Genomic DNA, 14,762 nt, shown 5'->3' with positions numbered 1-14,762 from the left:
TATGTTGAATCTTACAAGTCATAAACCCTAATGCTCGCTTAGAGATTCAAATAAACATTGATATGCCCAATACTATTTTACAAAAGTAAAATACGATTAAGTAAAACATATTACACTATAAAATCATATTGATATATCTAGGAAAAAACACAGTAACCCAGCTATTGCTAAGCCCCATGTAATAAATACCTAGATACATAAAAATGATTCATAAATATTTACCTTTGTAAATCCTGCTAATAAATCTTTGTTTTGACATGGAATCAGAAAACTGTCTGGCAAAATTTCATTTTGCTAAGTAAAAAATTTAAGAAAATAACCAAATCTACTAACATCATTAATAAGGCTTTATTTCTTTAGATATGGGGCACCTGGGTGGCACAGTGGGTTAAGCGTCTGACTTCAGCTCAGGTCATGATCTTGTGGTTTGTGAGTTCAAGCCCCATGTCAGGCTCCGGACTGACAGCTCAAAGGCTGGATCCTGCATTGGCTTCTGTATCTTCCTCCCTCTCTGGCCCTCCCTCTACTTATGTGCTCTCTTTCTCTCTCTCTCAAATAAATAACCATTTTTTAAAAATTAAAAAAAAGAAATATAATTTGTATCACACATCAATAACATTATTTGAAGTCCCATCAGAATGAGTCCATTAACAGCATATTTTTGTAAAACAAGCTATTTTAGTTTACAATTCATCTTTACCCTGTTGATAATACCATACGATTGTAAGTAAAAATGTCTCCTATTTTTTCCCCATTAGAGGCTTTATTTAGTTCTCTCTTTGTCACTGATATAATGTCATCATTATGTCAAATGTCACAAATACTGTATTAGCTCTGGAATACCAAAGCATAGATCTCCTTCATGACTGTTGCAACATGGAGAGGTCCAATATCTAAGAATGTGGTGTCCAGAGAGGGTTTGTTTGAGAAGTTTTAGTATAATCCAGGATAAGATACCAGCCACTGTGCATCTTCCCTGTACTGTATTCTTAAATGTGAGGAATTTAGTTGTCTGCAAAAGTTACTTGTGTTTTAAACTGGCAATTTCTGTCTCCAAAGTTAAGCATATAGATTTGTGGACATCAATGTGTACATTTTTCCCTCTCTCTCATTCTAGTATCAAGTAGTATCAAGTACTATTTCTCGTTCTAGAAAAAAAATGCTCAGCTTGAGTAGCAGAGACCAGGTGGAAGATTGGGGGAAAAAAGGACTTGAGATATTATCATCTCAAAGTTATCCATCAAAGAGGAATTTCTTCTCTTGCAAAGAAAGTTTTTGCTCTTCATGTTAAAATTTCAAGGACCAGTAAGAATAAACAATTCTTAAAAAAATAAAAAGAATCAACAACTCTTGGAAACTCTTGAAATTCATAACTCTTTGTTGTAACTGAAGGGCAGTTAGTTGATTGGAACTGTCAGAAAGTTAAGCATCATTAAGTTTCTTGGTTTGGCCAAACAGATTGTGCCTTCCTGGTGAAATCAACTATTCAATTTACTTATTTCATGATTACCAAAAAATAGACAAAAAATTACTGCTTTTACTGTATAAAGTGAGTGGCTAATATATTGCAACTGGAGGAAAGCAGGCTTGACTAAACTTTTAACTTCTAACAGATTTTGGGTAACCATCTATACTACTTAAAACAGTGCTACTGAAAGTGTGTGGTTCAGTCTTTTTTTTCTATCTCACATACATGAAATACAGCCAGATCAACACTAAACCATACCATCCTGCACACCTAGAAAACTGACGTGAGGATGAACACAACAATCTGCACAACCTGAACCACAGAACTCAGCAGGTACATGACATGGAGAGATGAACTGGGGAGGAGAGGAGACCCAGAGGGCTGGGAGCTGTTTTTGCTTGCGGAGAGAGGAAGGAGACCGGGAGAGTCCAGGAAAAGCACTCTCCAAAAAAGCAGCTGGAGAAAGTGGGGGGAAAAAAGGTGGAACAATCCACAGGGACTGAACTAAAAAGGGAGAAAGGAAAAAGGAGAGAGTTTAAACTCCATTAATACTCTATGAACAGGGGGAGCGCAGAGTCCGAAACTCTGCAGCTCAAAATACCTGGTGAGAAGGGTAAATTCCCAGAAGAGTGGGTCTGGGAGGTCCTCGGCCCCCGCGACTTTTTCCACAATCCAGGAAACGCTGCTGCTGTGCAATCACCTGAATTTTTTCTGGGTCAGGCTGACACCCAGCCACAAGAATCTGGACATAGGCAGCAACAAGGTCTCGGTAGCATTCCTGGGTGCTGCTGGCACTCGGCCATTGCTCAATGAGACCCTCCCCCAGAGGATCTCAGCCCGGCAAAGCCTCGGTCCCTCAGAAGTGAGGGGTTGGGAAATATAGCCACATCTCAGATAAAACTCAGGACAGTGGTGCCGCCTGGCAACCTGACGGCATGGTTGCAGACAGTGCAAAAGCAGGGAGTGAACTGAAACCGAAGGCAAAGGACGGGTGCTCGAGTCCTGGTCGGGAAAACAGAGATGTCTGACGCTAGCCTGAATACCTCGGTGACGCCATTTTCGCCCGACCCACGCATGCGCATACACACCTACAGGTGCCTCGATAATCTACCCCAGTAAGCTAAGCATCGCCATCTAGTGGAGAATGGAGCCATTACACTAAGCCCTGCCCAACGGGACCAGCCTCGCTCTTCAGGAACACCACTTCAGGAACACCACAAATCTCTCCACCTGGTTACTTCAGGGACTATAAAGTGCTTCATAGTTTGATTTCTAGAGTAAAACGATGCAATATCAATCGTATCTCAGTCTGTTTGCTGGCCCATCTATTCAATTTCTTTTTCTTTTTTTTATTCTTTCCTTTCCATTTCTTGTCTTTTACTTGAATACAGAAAAATAATTAAAATAATTATTTTGGAGGCACCTGGGTGGCTCAATCGTTAAGTGTTGGATTTTGGCTCAGGTCATGATCTCACAGTCTGTGAGTTCGAGCCCTGTGTTGGGCTCTGTGCTGACAGCTCAGAGTCTGAAGCCTACTTTGGATTCTGTATCTCCTTCTCTCTCTGTCCCTCCCCCACTTGTAATCTGTCTCTCTCTGTCTCTCAAAAACATATAAATGTAAAAAAAATTTTAAATTGTTTTTATTTTCAATTTTTTATTAAAAATAATTTCCTTTATTGTTTCTTTTTTCACTTGATTTTTTACTTTTTGTAAAATTTTCAAATTCTATCTTACTTCCATCATTTCAAGTTATTCTATTTCATTGCTTACATTTTCTCAAATTTTCAAACGTTTTTGTTTGTATGTTTGTTTTTCGTATTTTGTTTTTGTTGCTTCTGTTTTGTTTCCTTTTTTCCTTCTCTTTTTCCCTTTTTTTCTCTAATCAATCAAGCTCCCTTCAATAACCAGAATAAAACACACCTAGGATTTAGCATCATTTATTAGATTTGTGTGTGTATGTGTGTGGTTTTTAATTTTTTTAATTTTAATATTTTCCCTTTTTTCTCTAATCAATCAAGCTCCTTTCAATAACTAGACCAAAACACACCTAAGATCTAGTATTTCTTATTTGATTTTGTGTGTGTGTGTTGTTTATAATTTTTAATGTTAAATTTTTCCCATTTTTACTCTAATCAGTCAAGCTCCTTTCAATAACCAGACCCAAACACACCTAAAATCTAGCATCATTTATTTGATTGTGTGTGTGTAGATGTGTTGTTTTTAATTTTTTAATTTTAAAATTTTCCCTTTTTTTCCTCTAATCAAGCTCTTTTCAATATCCAGACCAAAGCACATCTAGGATCTAGCATCATTTACTCGCTTTTTCTTTGAGTGTGTTGTTTTCGATTAAATTATTTTTTACCTTATTAACATTTGTTCTTCCTTCAAAATGACAAAATAAAAGAATTCACTCCAAAACAAAGAGCAAGAAGAAATGTCAGCCAGGGACTTAAGTAACACAGATACAAGAAAGATGCCTGAACCAGAATATAGAATTACGATGATAAGAACACTAGTTGGGGTCAAAATTAGATTAGAATCTCTCTCTATGGAGATAAAAGAAGTAAAAGGTAGTCAGGATCAAATTTAAAAAAGGCTATAACTGAGCTGTAGTCTCGAATGGATGCCACAGAGGCAAGGATGGATAGGTAGAGGAGCGAATCAGCAATATAGAGAACAAACTTATGGAGAATAATGAAGCAGATAAAAAGAGGGAGAGTAAAACAAAAGCACTATTTAAGAATAAGATAAATCAGTGACTCATTAAAAAGAAACAACATTAATCACAGGAGTCCCATAAGATGAAGAGAGAGAAATAGGGTAGAAGGGTTATGTGAGCAAATCATAGCAGTAAACTTTCCTAACCTGGGGAAATATACAGATATGAAAATCCAGGAAGCACAGAGAACTCCCACAAAATTCAACAAAAATCAACCATCAACAAGGCATATCATAGTCAAATTCACAAAATACTCAGGCAAGGAAAGAGTCATGAAAGCAGCAAGGGAAAAAAATCCTTAACATACAAAGGAAGGCAGACCAGGTTTGCAGCAGACCTATCCACAGAAACTTGGCAGGCCAAAAGAGTGGCAGGATATATTCCATGTGCTGAATCAGGGAAATATGCAGCTAAGAATACTTTATCCAGCAAGGCTGCCATTCAAAATAGAAGGAGAAATAAAAAGTTCCCCAGAAAAACAAAAATTAAAGGAATTCATGACCACTGAACCAGCCCTGCAAGAAATTTTGAAGGGGACTCTCATAGGGGAAAAAAGACAAAAAAGACCAAAAGCAACAAAGACTAGAAAGGACCAGAAAACACCACCAGAAACTCCAACTCTACAGGAAACATAATGGCAATAAACTCTCATCTTTCAGTACTCACTTTAAAGGTCAACGGACTAAATGCTCCAATCGAAAGATGCATGGTAACAGAATGGATAAGAAAATAAGACCCATCTATATGCTGTTTACAAGAGACCCACTTGAGACCTAAAGACACCTTCAGATTGAATGTGAAGGGATGGAGAACCATCTATCATGCTAATGGGCACCAAAAGAAAGCTGTAGTTGCCCTCCTTTTGTCAGATAATCTAGACTTTAAAATAAAAACTGTAACATGAGATGAAAAAGGACATTGCATAATAATTAAGGGGTCTATCCACCAAGAAGACACCACAATTGTAAACATTTATGCTCCAAATGTGATAGCACCCAAGTATATGAATCAATTAATAACAAATATAAAGAAACTCATTGATAAGAATATCATAATAGTAGGGGACTTCAACACCCCACTTACAGCAATGGGCAGCTCATCTAAACAGAAAATCAACAAGGAAACCATGGCTTTGAATGACACACTGGACCAGATGGACTTAACAGATATATTCAGAACATTTCATTCTAAAACAGCAGAATATACATTCTTCTCTAGAGCATGCAGAACTTTCTCCAGAATAGACCACATACTGGGACACAAATCAGCCCTCAACAAGTACAAAAAGATCAATATCATACCGTACATATTTTTAGACCACAATGCTATGGAAATCGAAATCAACCACAAGAAAAAATTTGGAAGGATAACAAATACTCGGAGACTAAAGAACACCCTACAAAAGAATGAATGGGCTAACCAAGAAGTTAAGGGGGAAATTAAAAAGTAAATGGAAGCCAATGAAAATGGTAATCCCACCACCCAAAACCTCTGGGACACAGCAAAGGCAGTCATAAGAGGGAAGCATATAGCAATCCAGGGCTTCCTAAAGAAGGAAGAAAGGTCTCATATACAAAACCTAATCTTATACCTCAAAGAGCTGTAAAAAACACAGCGAATAAAACCCCAAACCAGCAGAAGACAGGAAATAATAAAGATTAGAGCAGAAGTCAATGCTATTGAAACCAAAACCCAGTAGAACAGATCTATAAAACCAGAAGCTGGTTCTTTGAAAGAATTAACAAAACTGATAAACCACTAGCCAGTTTGATCAAAAAGAAAAGGAAAGGACCCAAATAAATAAAATCAAGAATGAAAGAGGAGAGATCACAACCAAAACAGCAGATATAAAAACAATAATAAGAAAATATTATGAGCAATTATACTCCAATAAAATGAGCAATCTGGAAGAAATGGACAAATTCCTAGAAACATATAAACTACCAAACTGAAACAGGAAAAAATAGAAAATTTGAACAAACCCATGACCAGTAAAGAATTCAAATTAGTAACAAAAATTTCCCAAAAACCAAGAATCCAGGGCCAGATGGCTTTCCAGGGGAATTCTACCAAACTTTTAAGGAAGAGTTAACACCTATTCTCTTGAAGCTGGTCCAGAAAATAGAAATGGAAGGAAAACTTCCAAACTCTTTCTATGAAGCCAGCATTACCTCGATTCCAAAACCAGACAAAGACCCCACTAACAAAGAGAACTATAGACCAATCTCCTTGATGAACATGGATGCAAAAATCATCAATAAGATATTAGCCAAGTGGATCCACTAATACATCAAAAAAAGTATTCAACACGACCAAGTGGGATTTATACCTGTGATGCAGGGCTGGATCAATATCCACAAAAGAGTCAATGTATTCATCACATCAATAAAAGAAAGGACAAGAGCCACATGATCCTCTCAATAGATGCAGAGAAAGCATTTGACAAAATACAGCATCTTTTCTTGATAAAAACCCTTAAGAAAGTAGGGATAGAAGGATCATACCTCGAGATCATAAAAGCCATACGTGAAAGACTCAATGCTAATATCATCCTCAATGGGGAAAAACTGAGAGCTTTCCCTCTAAGGTTAGGAACATGACAGGGATATCCACTCTCACCACTGTTACTGAACATAGTATTGGAAGTCTTAGTCTCAGCAATGAGAAAACACAAAGAAATAAACGACATCTAAATCAGCCAGGAGGAAGTCAAACTCTCACTCTTTGCAGATGACATGATACTCTATATGGAAAAACCCAAAAAATTCCACCGAAAACTGCTAGAACTGATCCAGGAATTCAGCAAAGTGGCAGGATATAAAATCAATGCACAGAAATCGTTGCATTCCTATACACCAATAATGAAGCAACAGAAAGAGAAATCAAGGAATCGAAACCATTTACAGTTACAACAAAAGCCATAAAGTACCTAGGAATAAACATAACCAAAGAGGAGAAAATCTACACACTGAAAACTACAGAAAGCTGATGAAGGAAATTGAAGAAGACACACAAAAAAATAGAAAAAATATTCCATGCTCCTGGATAGGAAGAACAAATATTGTTAAAATGTCAATATTACCCAAAGCAATCTACATAGTCAATGCAATCCCTATCAAAATAACACCAGCATTCTTCACAGAATTAGAACAATCTTAAAATTTGTATGGAATCAGAAAAGGCAAAGAGCCAAAATGGCTTTCAAATAGCCAAAGCAATCTTGATAAATACAACCAAAGTAGGAGGCATCACAATCCCAGACTTCAAACTGTATTACAAAGCTGTAATCATCAAGACAGTATGGTACTGGCACAAGAACAGACACTCATATCAATGGAACAGAATTGAGAACCCAGAAGTGGACACACAAACATATGGCCAACTTATCTTTGACAAAGTAGGAAAAAATATTGAATGGAATAAAGATAGTCTCTTCAGCAAGTGGTGTTGGAAAAACTGGACAGCAACATGCAGAAAAATGAACCAGGATCACTTTCTTACACCATACACAAAAATAAACTAAAAATGGGTGAAAGACCTAAAAGAAAGGCAGGAACCATCAAAATCCTCGAGGAGAAAGCAGGCAAGAACCTCTTTGACCTTGGCCGCAGCAACTTCTTACTCCACACGTCTCCAGAGGGAAGGGAAACAAAAGCAAAATGAACTATTGGGACCTCATCAAAATAAAAAGCGAAGGAAACAATCAGTAAAACTAAAATGCAGCTGATGGAATGGGAGAAGATATTTGCAAATGACATATCAAAGGTTTGCTATCCAAAATCTATTAAGGACTTATCGAACTCAACACCCCCCAAAACAAACAAACAAAAAACAAATAATCCAATGAAGAAATGGGCTAAAGACATGAAAAGCCACTTCTCCAAAGAAGACATCCAGATGGCCAACAGACACATGAAATGATGTTCAACATCACTCATGATCCAGGGAAATATAAATCAAAACTTCAGTGAGATACCACCATTCTGATTTTACTCAGAATGTCTAAAATCAACAAGTCAGGCAACAACTGATGCTGGCGAGGATGCTGAGAAAGAGACTCTCTTTTGCACTGCTGGTGGGAATGTAAATTGGTACAGCCACTCTGGAAAACAGTATGGAGATTCTTCAAAAAATTAAAAAAAGAACTACCCTAGGGCCCAGCAATTGCACTACTAGGTATTTATCCAAGGGATACAGGTGTGCTGTTTCAAAGGGACACATGCACCCAATGTTTATATCAGCACTATCAACAATAGCCAAAGTATGGAAAGAGCCCAAATGTCCATCGACAGATGAATGGATAAGGAAGATGTGGCATTATTATACAAAGGAGTATTACTAATCAATCAAAAAGAATGAAATCTTACAATTTGCAACAATGTGGATAGAACTCGAGTGTGTTATGCTAAGCAAAATTAGTCAGTCAGAGAAAGGCAAATATCATATGATCTTATTCATATGAGGACCTTAAGATACAAAAAAGATGAACACATAAGGGAAGGAAAGCAAAAATCACCTAAAAATAGGGAGGGGGCAAAAACATAAGAGACTCTGAAATATGGAGAACAAACTGAGGGTTACTGGAGGGGTTGCAGGAGGGGATTTGGGCTAAATGGGCAAGAGGCATTAAGGAATCTACTCTTGAAATCATTGTTGCACTATATGCTAAGATGTAAATTAAAATAATTTTTAAACCAGTAAAAAAAAAAAAGAAAAGAAAAGAAAGAAATATCATATAATTAGTGACTGGCTGGTGTGACTGAATTTAGCAAGCAGAGCTTCTCAGCAAGATGGAGCACCCCTGTTCTCTCCTGTGAGTCCCTGAAGCAGATTCAACCCCATTTAATAAACTTATTACACCTAAAAAAAAAAAAAAAGAAAAGAAAAGAAAGAAAAGAAAAGAAAAAGTGTAGTTCCCAGACCTGCAGGATATGCTTCACCTGGGAGCTTGTTAGAAATGAACACTGTTGGCTCCTACTCCAGACCTGCTAAATAGGAATTTCTGGGAGAGGGGCTAAGGAATTAGTGCTTTAAAAAGCTGTTTAAGTGGTTCTTATGCATGTTTGAGAACTCACCTAAGAGTTAGGTAGGAGAAATATTTGAGAACAGGATTTGATTTTTAGTTGGGCAGCTGGCATAAGCCAGAAACTATCTGATGAACAAGTTAAAAAGGAAAACACTGGGACTCAGGTCAGAAATTGATGACTATGGGGAACGATAAAATGAGATAGAACCCAGCCATGCAAAATATGGACACTAAGGGAAATATTCCTTCATATGTTGATGTTACTATTATTCAATATAGTGACGTCATTATGAAGCTTAACTGAAGCAAATTAGTCTTCACAGAAAGTTTTTATTTTACATTAAAACATGTCCTATCTACAGAAATTGCCCCAAACCTCTCTAAAACATATTTGTTAAGATTTCTTATGCTCTAAGACTATGTGTGTCTTTTACCAACTTACAGTAAGGGTGTCAGCATATTTATTTATTAGTAAATGTGTAATACATATAAAATATAATAGTGTATATATAGTATCATTTTGTTACATATTTTAAAAGCTTAATATATATATATATATATTTTTTCAATTAACAATTGGGTCACATTATCCTGCTTTTTTAAATTTACAAAACCAGTGAGACAATATTCTTGATAATGGAAATTATTCTGGAAAACTGTCAAGTATTGGCAATGAGCCACTTAGAAGACATAAACTGACCAGCTTTATATAACAGTGACTGAATATTATAATAAGCCACTTTATTTGATAAAATAACTTTTATTACTTTTATTCTGAGATCTAGTATATTAAATAAAGAAGAGGATATTTTTAAAGTAAAAAAAATAAAGAACTGAATTTAAGAAGAGAAAAAAATTTAAAGTCTTTATTACTGTCTAATTTCAAAGAAACAACACATAATTTTAAGATTGGAGAGAGATTAATCAATGTCAACATGATAAGTACCAGAGAACTGAAATCTAGGTAGATCAAGTGCTTTCAGGATTCATGGGTTTTCTTGCCATATTGAATGTCCCTAAATACATATCAAAACTTATTTAAATTGTACTAGTTGTGTGGTTTATTACACACATTTCAAGGCAAAACTTCACTTGATACTAATAGTCTTTCTTTGACGTTCTCTACAGAAAACATAATTAGCACATGTCTAGAAGTTACATTTTCTTTGACATTGTAATTTGAAAAGCACCACTATAATCTTAACCATTATCACTTTATTTTTTTAATGTTTATATATTTATATAAACATAATGTTTATATATGTTTAATGTTTATATATATTGCACCCAGAAACAGGGTGCAAGTGGGGGAGAAGCAAAGAGAGAGAGGGAGGCACAGAATTCAAAGCAGGCTCCAGGCTCTGAGCTGTCAGCACAGAACCCGACGTGGGGCTCAAACTCAAACTGCAAGATCATGACCTGAGCTGAAGTCCCACACTTAACTGACTGAGCCACCCAGACACCCCTTCATTTCTATTTTTATTGAATTCTTATCCATGATCTACAAAGATCACCACCAGTTAACTCTTTTTTTTAAAACTGAATTATAATTCGCATACAATGTTGAATTGGTTTCAGGTATACAACACAGTGATTCAACAACTGTATACGTTACTCAGTGTTCACCACAGTAAGTGTAGGCACCATCTGTCACCATACGACATTTTCACAGTATTATCAACTGTATTCCCTATGTTGTACTTTTCATCTTTGTGATTTATTTATTCCATAACTGGAAGTAGCCAGAAAAGATATTAAGAAAACAATCCTATTTACAATTGCAACAAAATACCTCAGGATAAATTTGACCAAGGAGTTGAAAGACCTATATCCTGAAAACTCTAAGACACTGATGAAAGAAAATGATACCACCTCCAGTTAATTCTTGCCTAAGATTTTTCTGGGACTTGCCTTTGCAACCAAATTAAAATCCGAACTTTTCTTAATGATTTACCAGGCCTGCATAAATTAACAGCCTGTTTACCCAAATATACTTTACCTCATTCCACTGTTGGGTTACTTGGATGCCCACCTGCTCTACTCTTTGTTCTCCAGCACGTCAACTCCTCTCACTCCTGAGTTGTGCAGACTGTCCCCTAGTCTCTCCCCCAGTCTTTATAAAGTTTCTTCCTGGTGTCCAAAGCTTAGCAGGTAAACCTCTTGAAAAATTTTGGTTTTCTGAACGTCTAATATATCAGAGCACAGCAAGAAAGAGTAGCTTAAAATGAAACTGGAGAGGGTTGCAGGGGTCAACCACAAAGTCAGTTTGGGGGGTGAACTTTGTGTGAATGTTGGGAGATCATTTCATATGAAATATGATTCCCTTGTTCACATAAAAGTATGCATTCCTATAGATAATAGTTAGAATGATATCTAATGAAGGGTATGATAATCTTTTATGTCATTTAGCCAGAATAGAAAAAAAAAATACTTAGGCAGAAAACTGAGAGCATGCTTATTAAGTGTATGTTTCTTGGCTTAGACAGTTGGAAGACCAAGATGGAGATGTTTCAAGTAGCTGTAGTTGCATTTAGAGAGGTTATGGTTACATGTGGTTACCATGTGCAGGAAGATCAGGAACTATAAACAGGGACCCACCCCCTGCCCCTTATTCTTATATCAAGGTAAGTGTCACCTAGAACAGTGGAAGAGCAAGACAATAAGAGTAACCTTTGGTTATCTTATCAAAATTATTTTTGATACTTCCACATGGAATATTGTATATTTTTAAGGACCAGGCAATACACTAATTCTTAGGCACTTACATGATTTCTGACAGCATCTATGTGAAATAAGATGGCAATTTTACGGTTGAGAAAATTGAGGCTCGAATCTATTGAAACATGACCAACATCACATAGCTATAAAAGATATAATTTTGGATTTGTCTGATTATAATTCCTTTATCTTTCTAGTAACTTTTTCTCCCTTTTAAACATAATAATAATTAGTATTTGCTCTTGTTTATATGTTACTGAATTATTTTCCATACAACCTTTTTAAAAATAACATTTTGAAACTCCACCGATTGTAAGAGTTTTACTGGAAAGCACTGAATAAAAAAGCAAGTTAGGGGCGCCCGGGTGGCTTAGTCGGTTAAGCGTCCGACTTTCGCTTAAAAAAGCAAGTTAATTGCTATGTGTCTGAAGCATTATATGGAACACAGACAAATATATAATCATGTACCTGCTTTTACTTCCTATCTTGATGTTCTTCTTATCTTCTGCTCTTTGCCAATGCTAACTTAGCAATTTCACATCTCTGTTTCATACACTATGAAGGTCATTGTTTATTGGTGGTTTGATGTTGAGCTTGCATATTTTTCTGCATAACAATATCTAACTGCTTGTATCTGTTGATTTTTCAAGGCAACTTGCTTTCTCTCTCTCTCTCTTTTTTTTTTTTTAGTTCCTAGTCAATCCTTAACCATATCTTACCTATAGAAATACATCTATATAGTCACTTGTAGTAACTTTTATGCTGCAATGTAAAAGGGAGAGAAAACACACCTCTACATTAGCCACAATTTCCATTTTCCTGAACACCTACCTAAACTTGGATAGTGAATTCATAAACACTGCTACATTTATATATCTCTTAACTTTATAAAGTTTAGCATATGTACCACAAAATATACGTGAAAATATACTGTAAAACTCATTGTAAGATTAAAAATTAAATACCTGTGCAACCACCACCCAGGTGAAGACAGAGAATGTTATCAGCACCCCAGAAATCACCTCAGCCATGGCCAGTCATTTCCCTCTCCCTCCTGTCCAAGATAATCAATAGCCTCAAGTAATTATTAATTAGTTATATCCTAACTAGTAATTCTAAACTAATACTGATACTACTTTTGCCTTTAATTAAGAATCATAGGGGCATCTGGGTGGCTCAGTTGGTTAAGCATCCACAGTTTGTGGGTTTGAGCCCCACATCGAGCTCTGAGATAACAGCTCAGAACCTGGAGCTTTGGATTCTGTGACTTCTTTTCTCTCTGTCTCTCACCTGCTTGTGCTCTGTCTCTCTCTCAAAAATAAACAAATGTTTAAAAAATTTAAAAATCATGAATTATGCTACTTTTTGTGTTCTTTTACTTGGGATTGCCTTTGTAAGACCCATCCATGTTGTGGCGTAAAGTTGTATTTCATTTATTTTCCTTGATAGACATTTGAGTTATTTCTAGTATATTAATTCTGAATAACACTGATTAAAACAACCTTAAATAAACCTCTTTATGTACACAGTTCTATTGGAGATAGACCTAAGAATAGAATTATGGAGTCATAGTATGGATATATTGGTGGTTTATAAGTTAATAGTCCTCTGAAAGTATTTGAGTGGGCTTACTGCTTCTTATCCTTCCTAAAAATTGACATTATACTTTTTGTTTCCTTTTATCAGTCTAGTAGATTTGTAGTGGTATTTCATTGTGATTTCAACTGGAATTACTCTAATTTCAGGTGACTTTTAGGAATGTTTTCATATGTTTATGAGTCACCTGGGTATTGTTTTATAAACTACCTATGTCTATTGATTATTTTTTTCTACTAGGTTGTTCGTCATTTTCTTATTGTTGTTAATGAGTTACTTATAACTTATTCATATGCAGTGACTTGGCTCTCTTTTTTGGTTACATGTGCCAGAAAGTCTTTTCTCACTATTGTGTTTACTTTTTCTTTACTTCAATGGTTTTTAATTTTCATGTAGTAAAACTTGTCGATATTTTCCTTTACTTTCAGAAATATGTGTGTTCCAATTAAGTAGTTGCTCAATGGGGTACCTGTGTGGCTCAGTTGGTAAAGTGTCTGACTTTGGCTCAGATCATGGTCTCACGGTTGATGGGTTCAAACCCCGTGTTGGGCTCTGTACTGAATGCTTGCTTAGAGCCTGGAGACTGCTTCAGAGTCTGTGTCTCCTTTTCTCTCAAAAATAAATAAATGTAAAAATAAAAATTAAGCAGTTGTTCAATACCACAAAATCATGAGTGTATTTTTCTGTAGTATGTTCTAGAAGCTTTATGTATGTATATATGTATATTTGTATCCTGTATTAATTTATTTTTTACATTTGTGATCAGATTTTAGTGTACTTGGTATTTATGTTTATATTTATCTGTGAGGTAATATTCATTCCAGTTTTTTATAGAGATAAATTTTCAGAGTACTTTTTATTAAAAATATTGTCCTTTAACCCAGATCAAAATGTTTACCATTTTCATGAATGATTTGACTATTCTAAACCCTTTGCATTTTTGTATAAATTTAAGAATCAAATTTTAATTTACACACACACATACATATATAAAAACAAAGCTGCTGAAACGTTTACTGTAATTGCATTCAATGTAAAAAATTGGATTAGGAGAATTGGTATCTTTGAAATATCTTGCAAACACAATATACTTTATTTATAACTTATCAATGGTTCTCAAAAAAATGTTTTAAAGTTTTCTTATCATCCTGATATTAGCTCTATTCCCAAGTATGCCAGTATATGGGAGTGTTGTTATGGTGAACAGTATCATTTTAAATTTATTTTTTTGACTT

General features: G+C 35.6%; 2 long non-coding RNA genes across 3 annotated transcripts in view; one reads left to right on the top strand and one right to left on the bottom strand.

Annotated features, from left to right (window-relative positions):
- LOC144240829 (uncharacterized) overlaps positions 1 to 2,367 on the bottom strand; it is a 192,732-nt gene extending 190,365 nt beyond the window's left edge. Inside the window, exon 1 of the long non-coding RNA XR_013337866.1 lies at positions 2,070 to 2,367. This is a non-coding gene — a long non-coding RNA (uncharacterized LOC144240829). The remainder of the gene's footprint in view (positions 1 to 2,069) is intronic.
- The window catches only part of LOC144240828 (uncharacterized), a 45,850-nt gene that overhangs the window by 2,351 nt on the left and 28,737 nt on the right, over positions 1 to 14,762 (top strand). Inside the window, exon 3 of one of the 2 annotated variants that reach the window (XR_013337864.1) lies at positions 1,153 to 1,294. The exons of the other annotated variant lie outside the window; for it this stretch is intronic. This is a non-coding gene — a long non-coding RNA (uncharacterized LOC144240828). Of the gene's footprint in view, positions 1 to 1,152; positions 1,295 to 14,762 lie in introns of those variants that run through there. 2 annotated transcript variants of the gene reach the window in all.

Source organism: Crocuta crocuta, unplaced genomic scaffold, assembly GCF_008692635.1.
Source record: "Crocuta crocuta isolate KB4526 unplaced genomic scaffold, BGI_CrCroc_1.0 scaffold97, whole genome shotgun sequence".
Lineage (NCBI taxonomy): Eukaryota > Metazoa > Chordata > Mammalia > Carnivora > Hyaenidae > Crocuta > Crocuta crocuta.
Note: the sequence above shows the minus strand (reverse complement) of the source record. Positions and strands in the feature narration are given on the sequence as shown.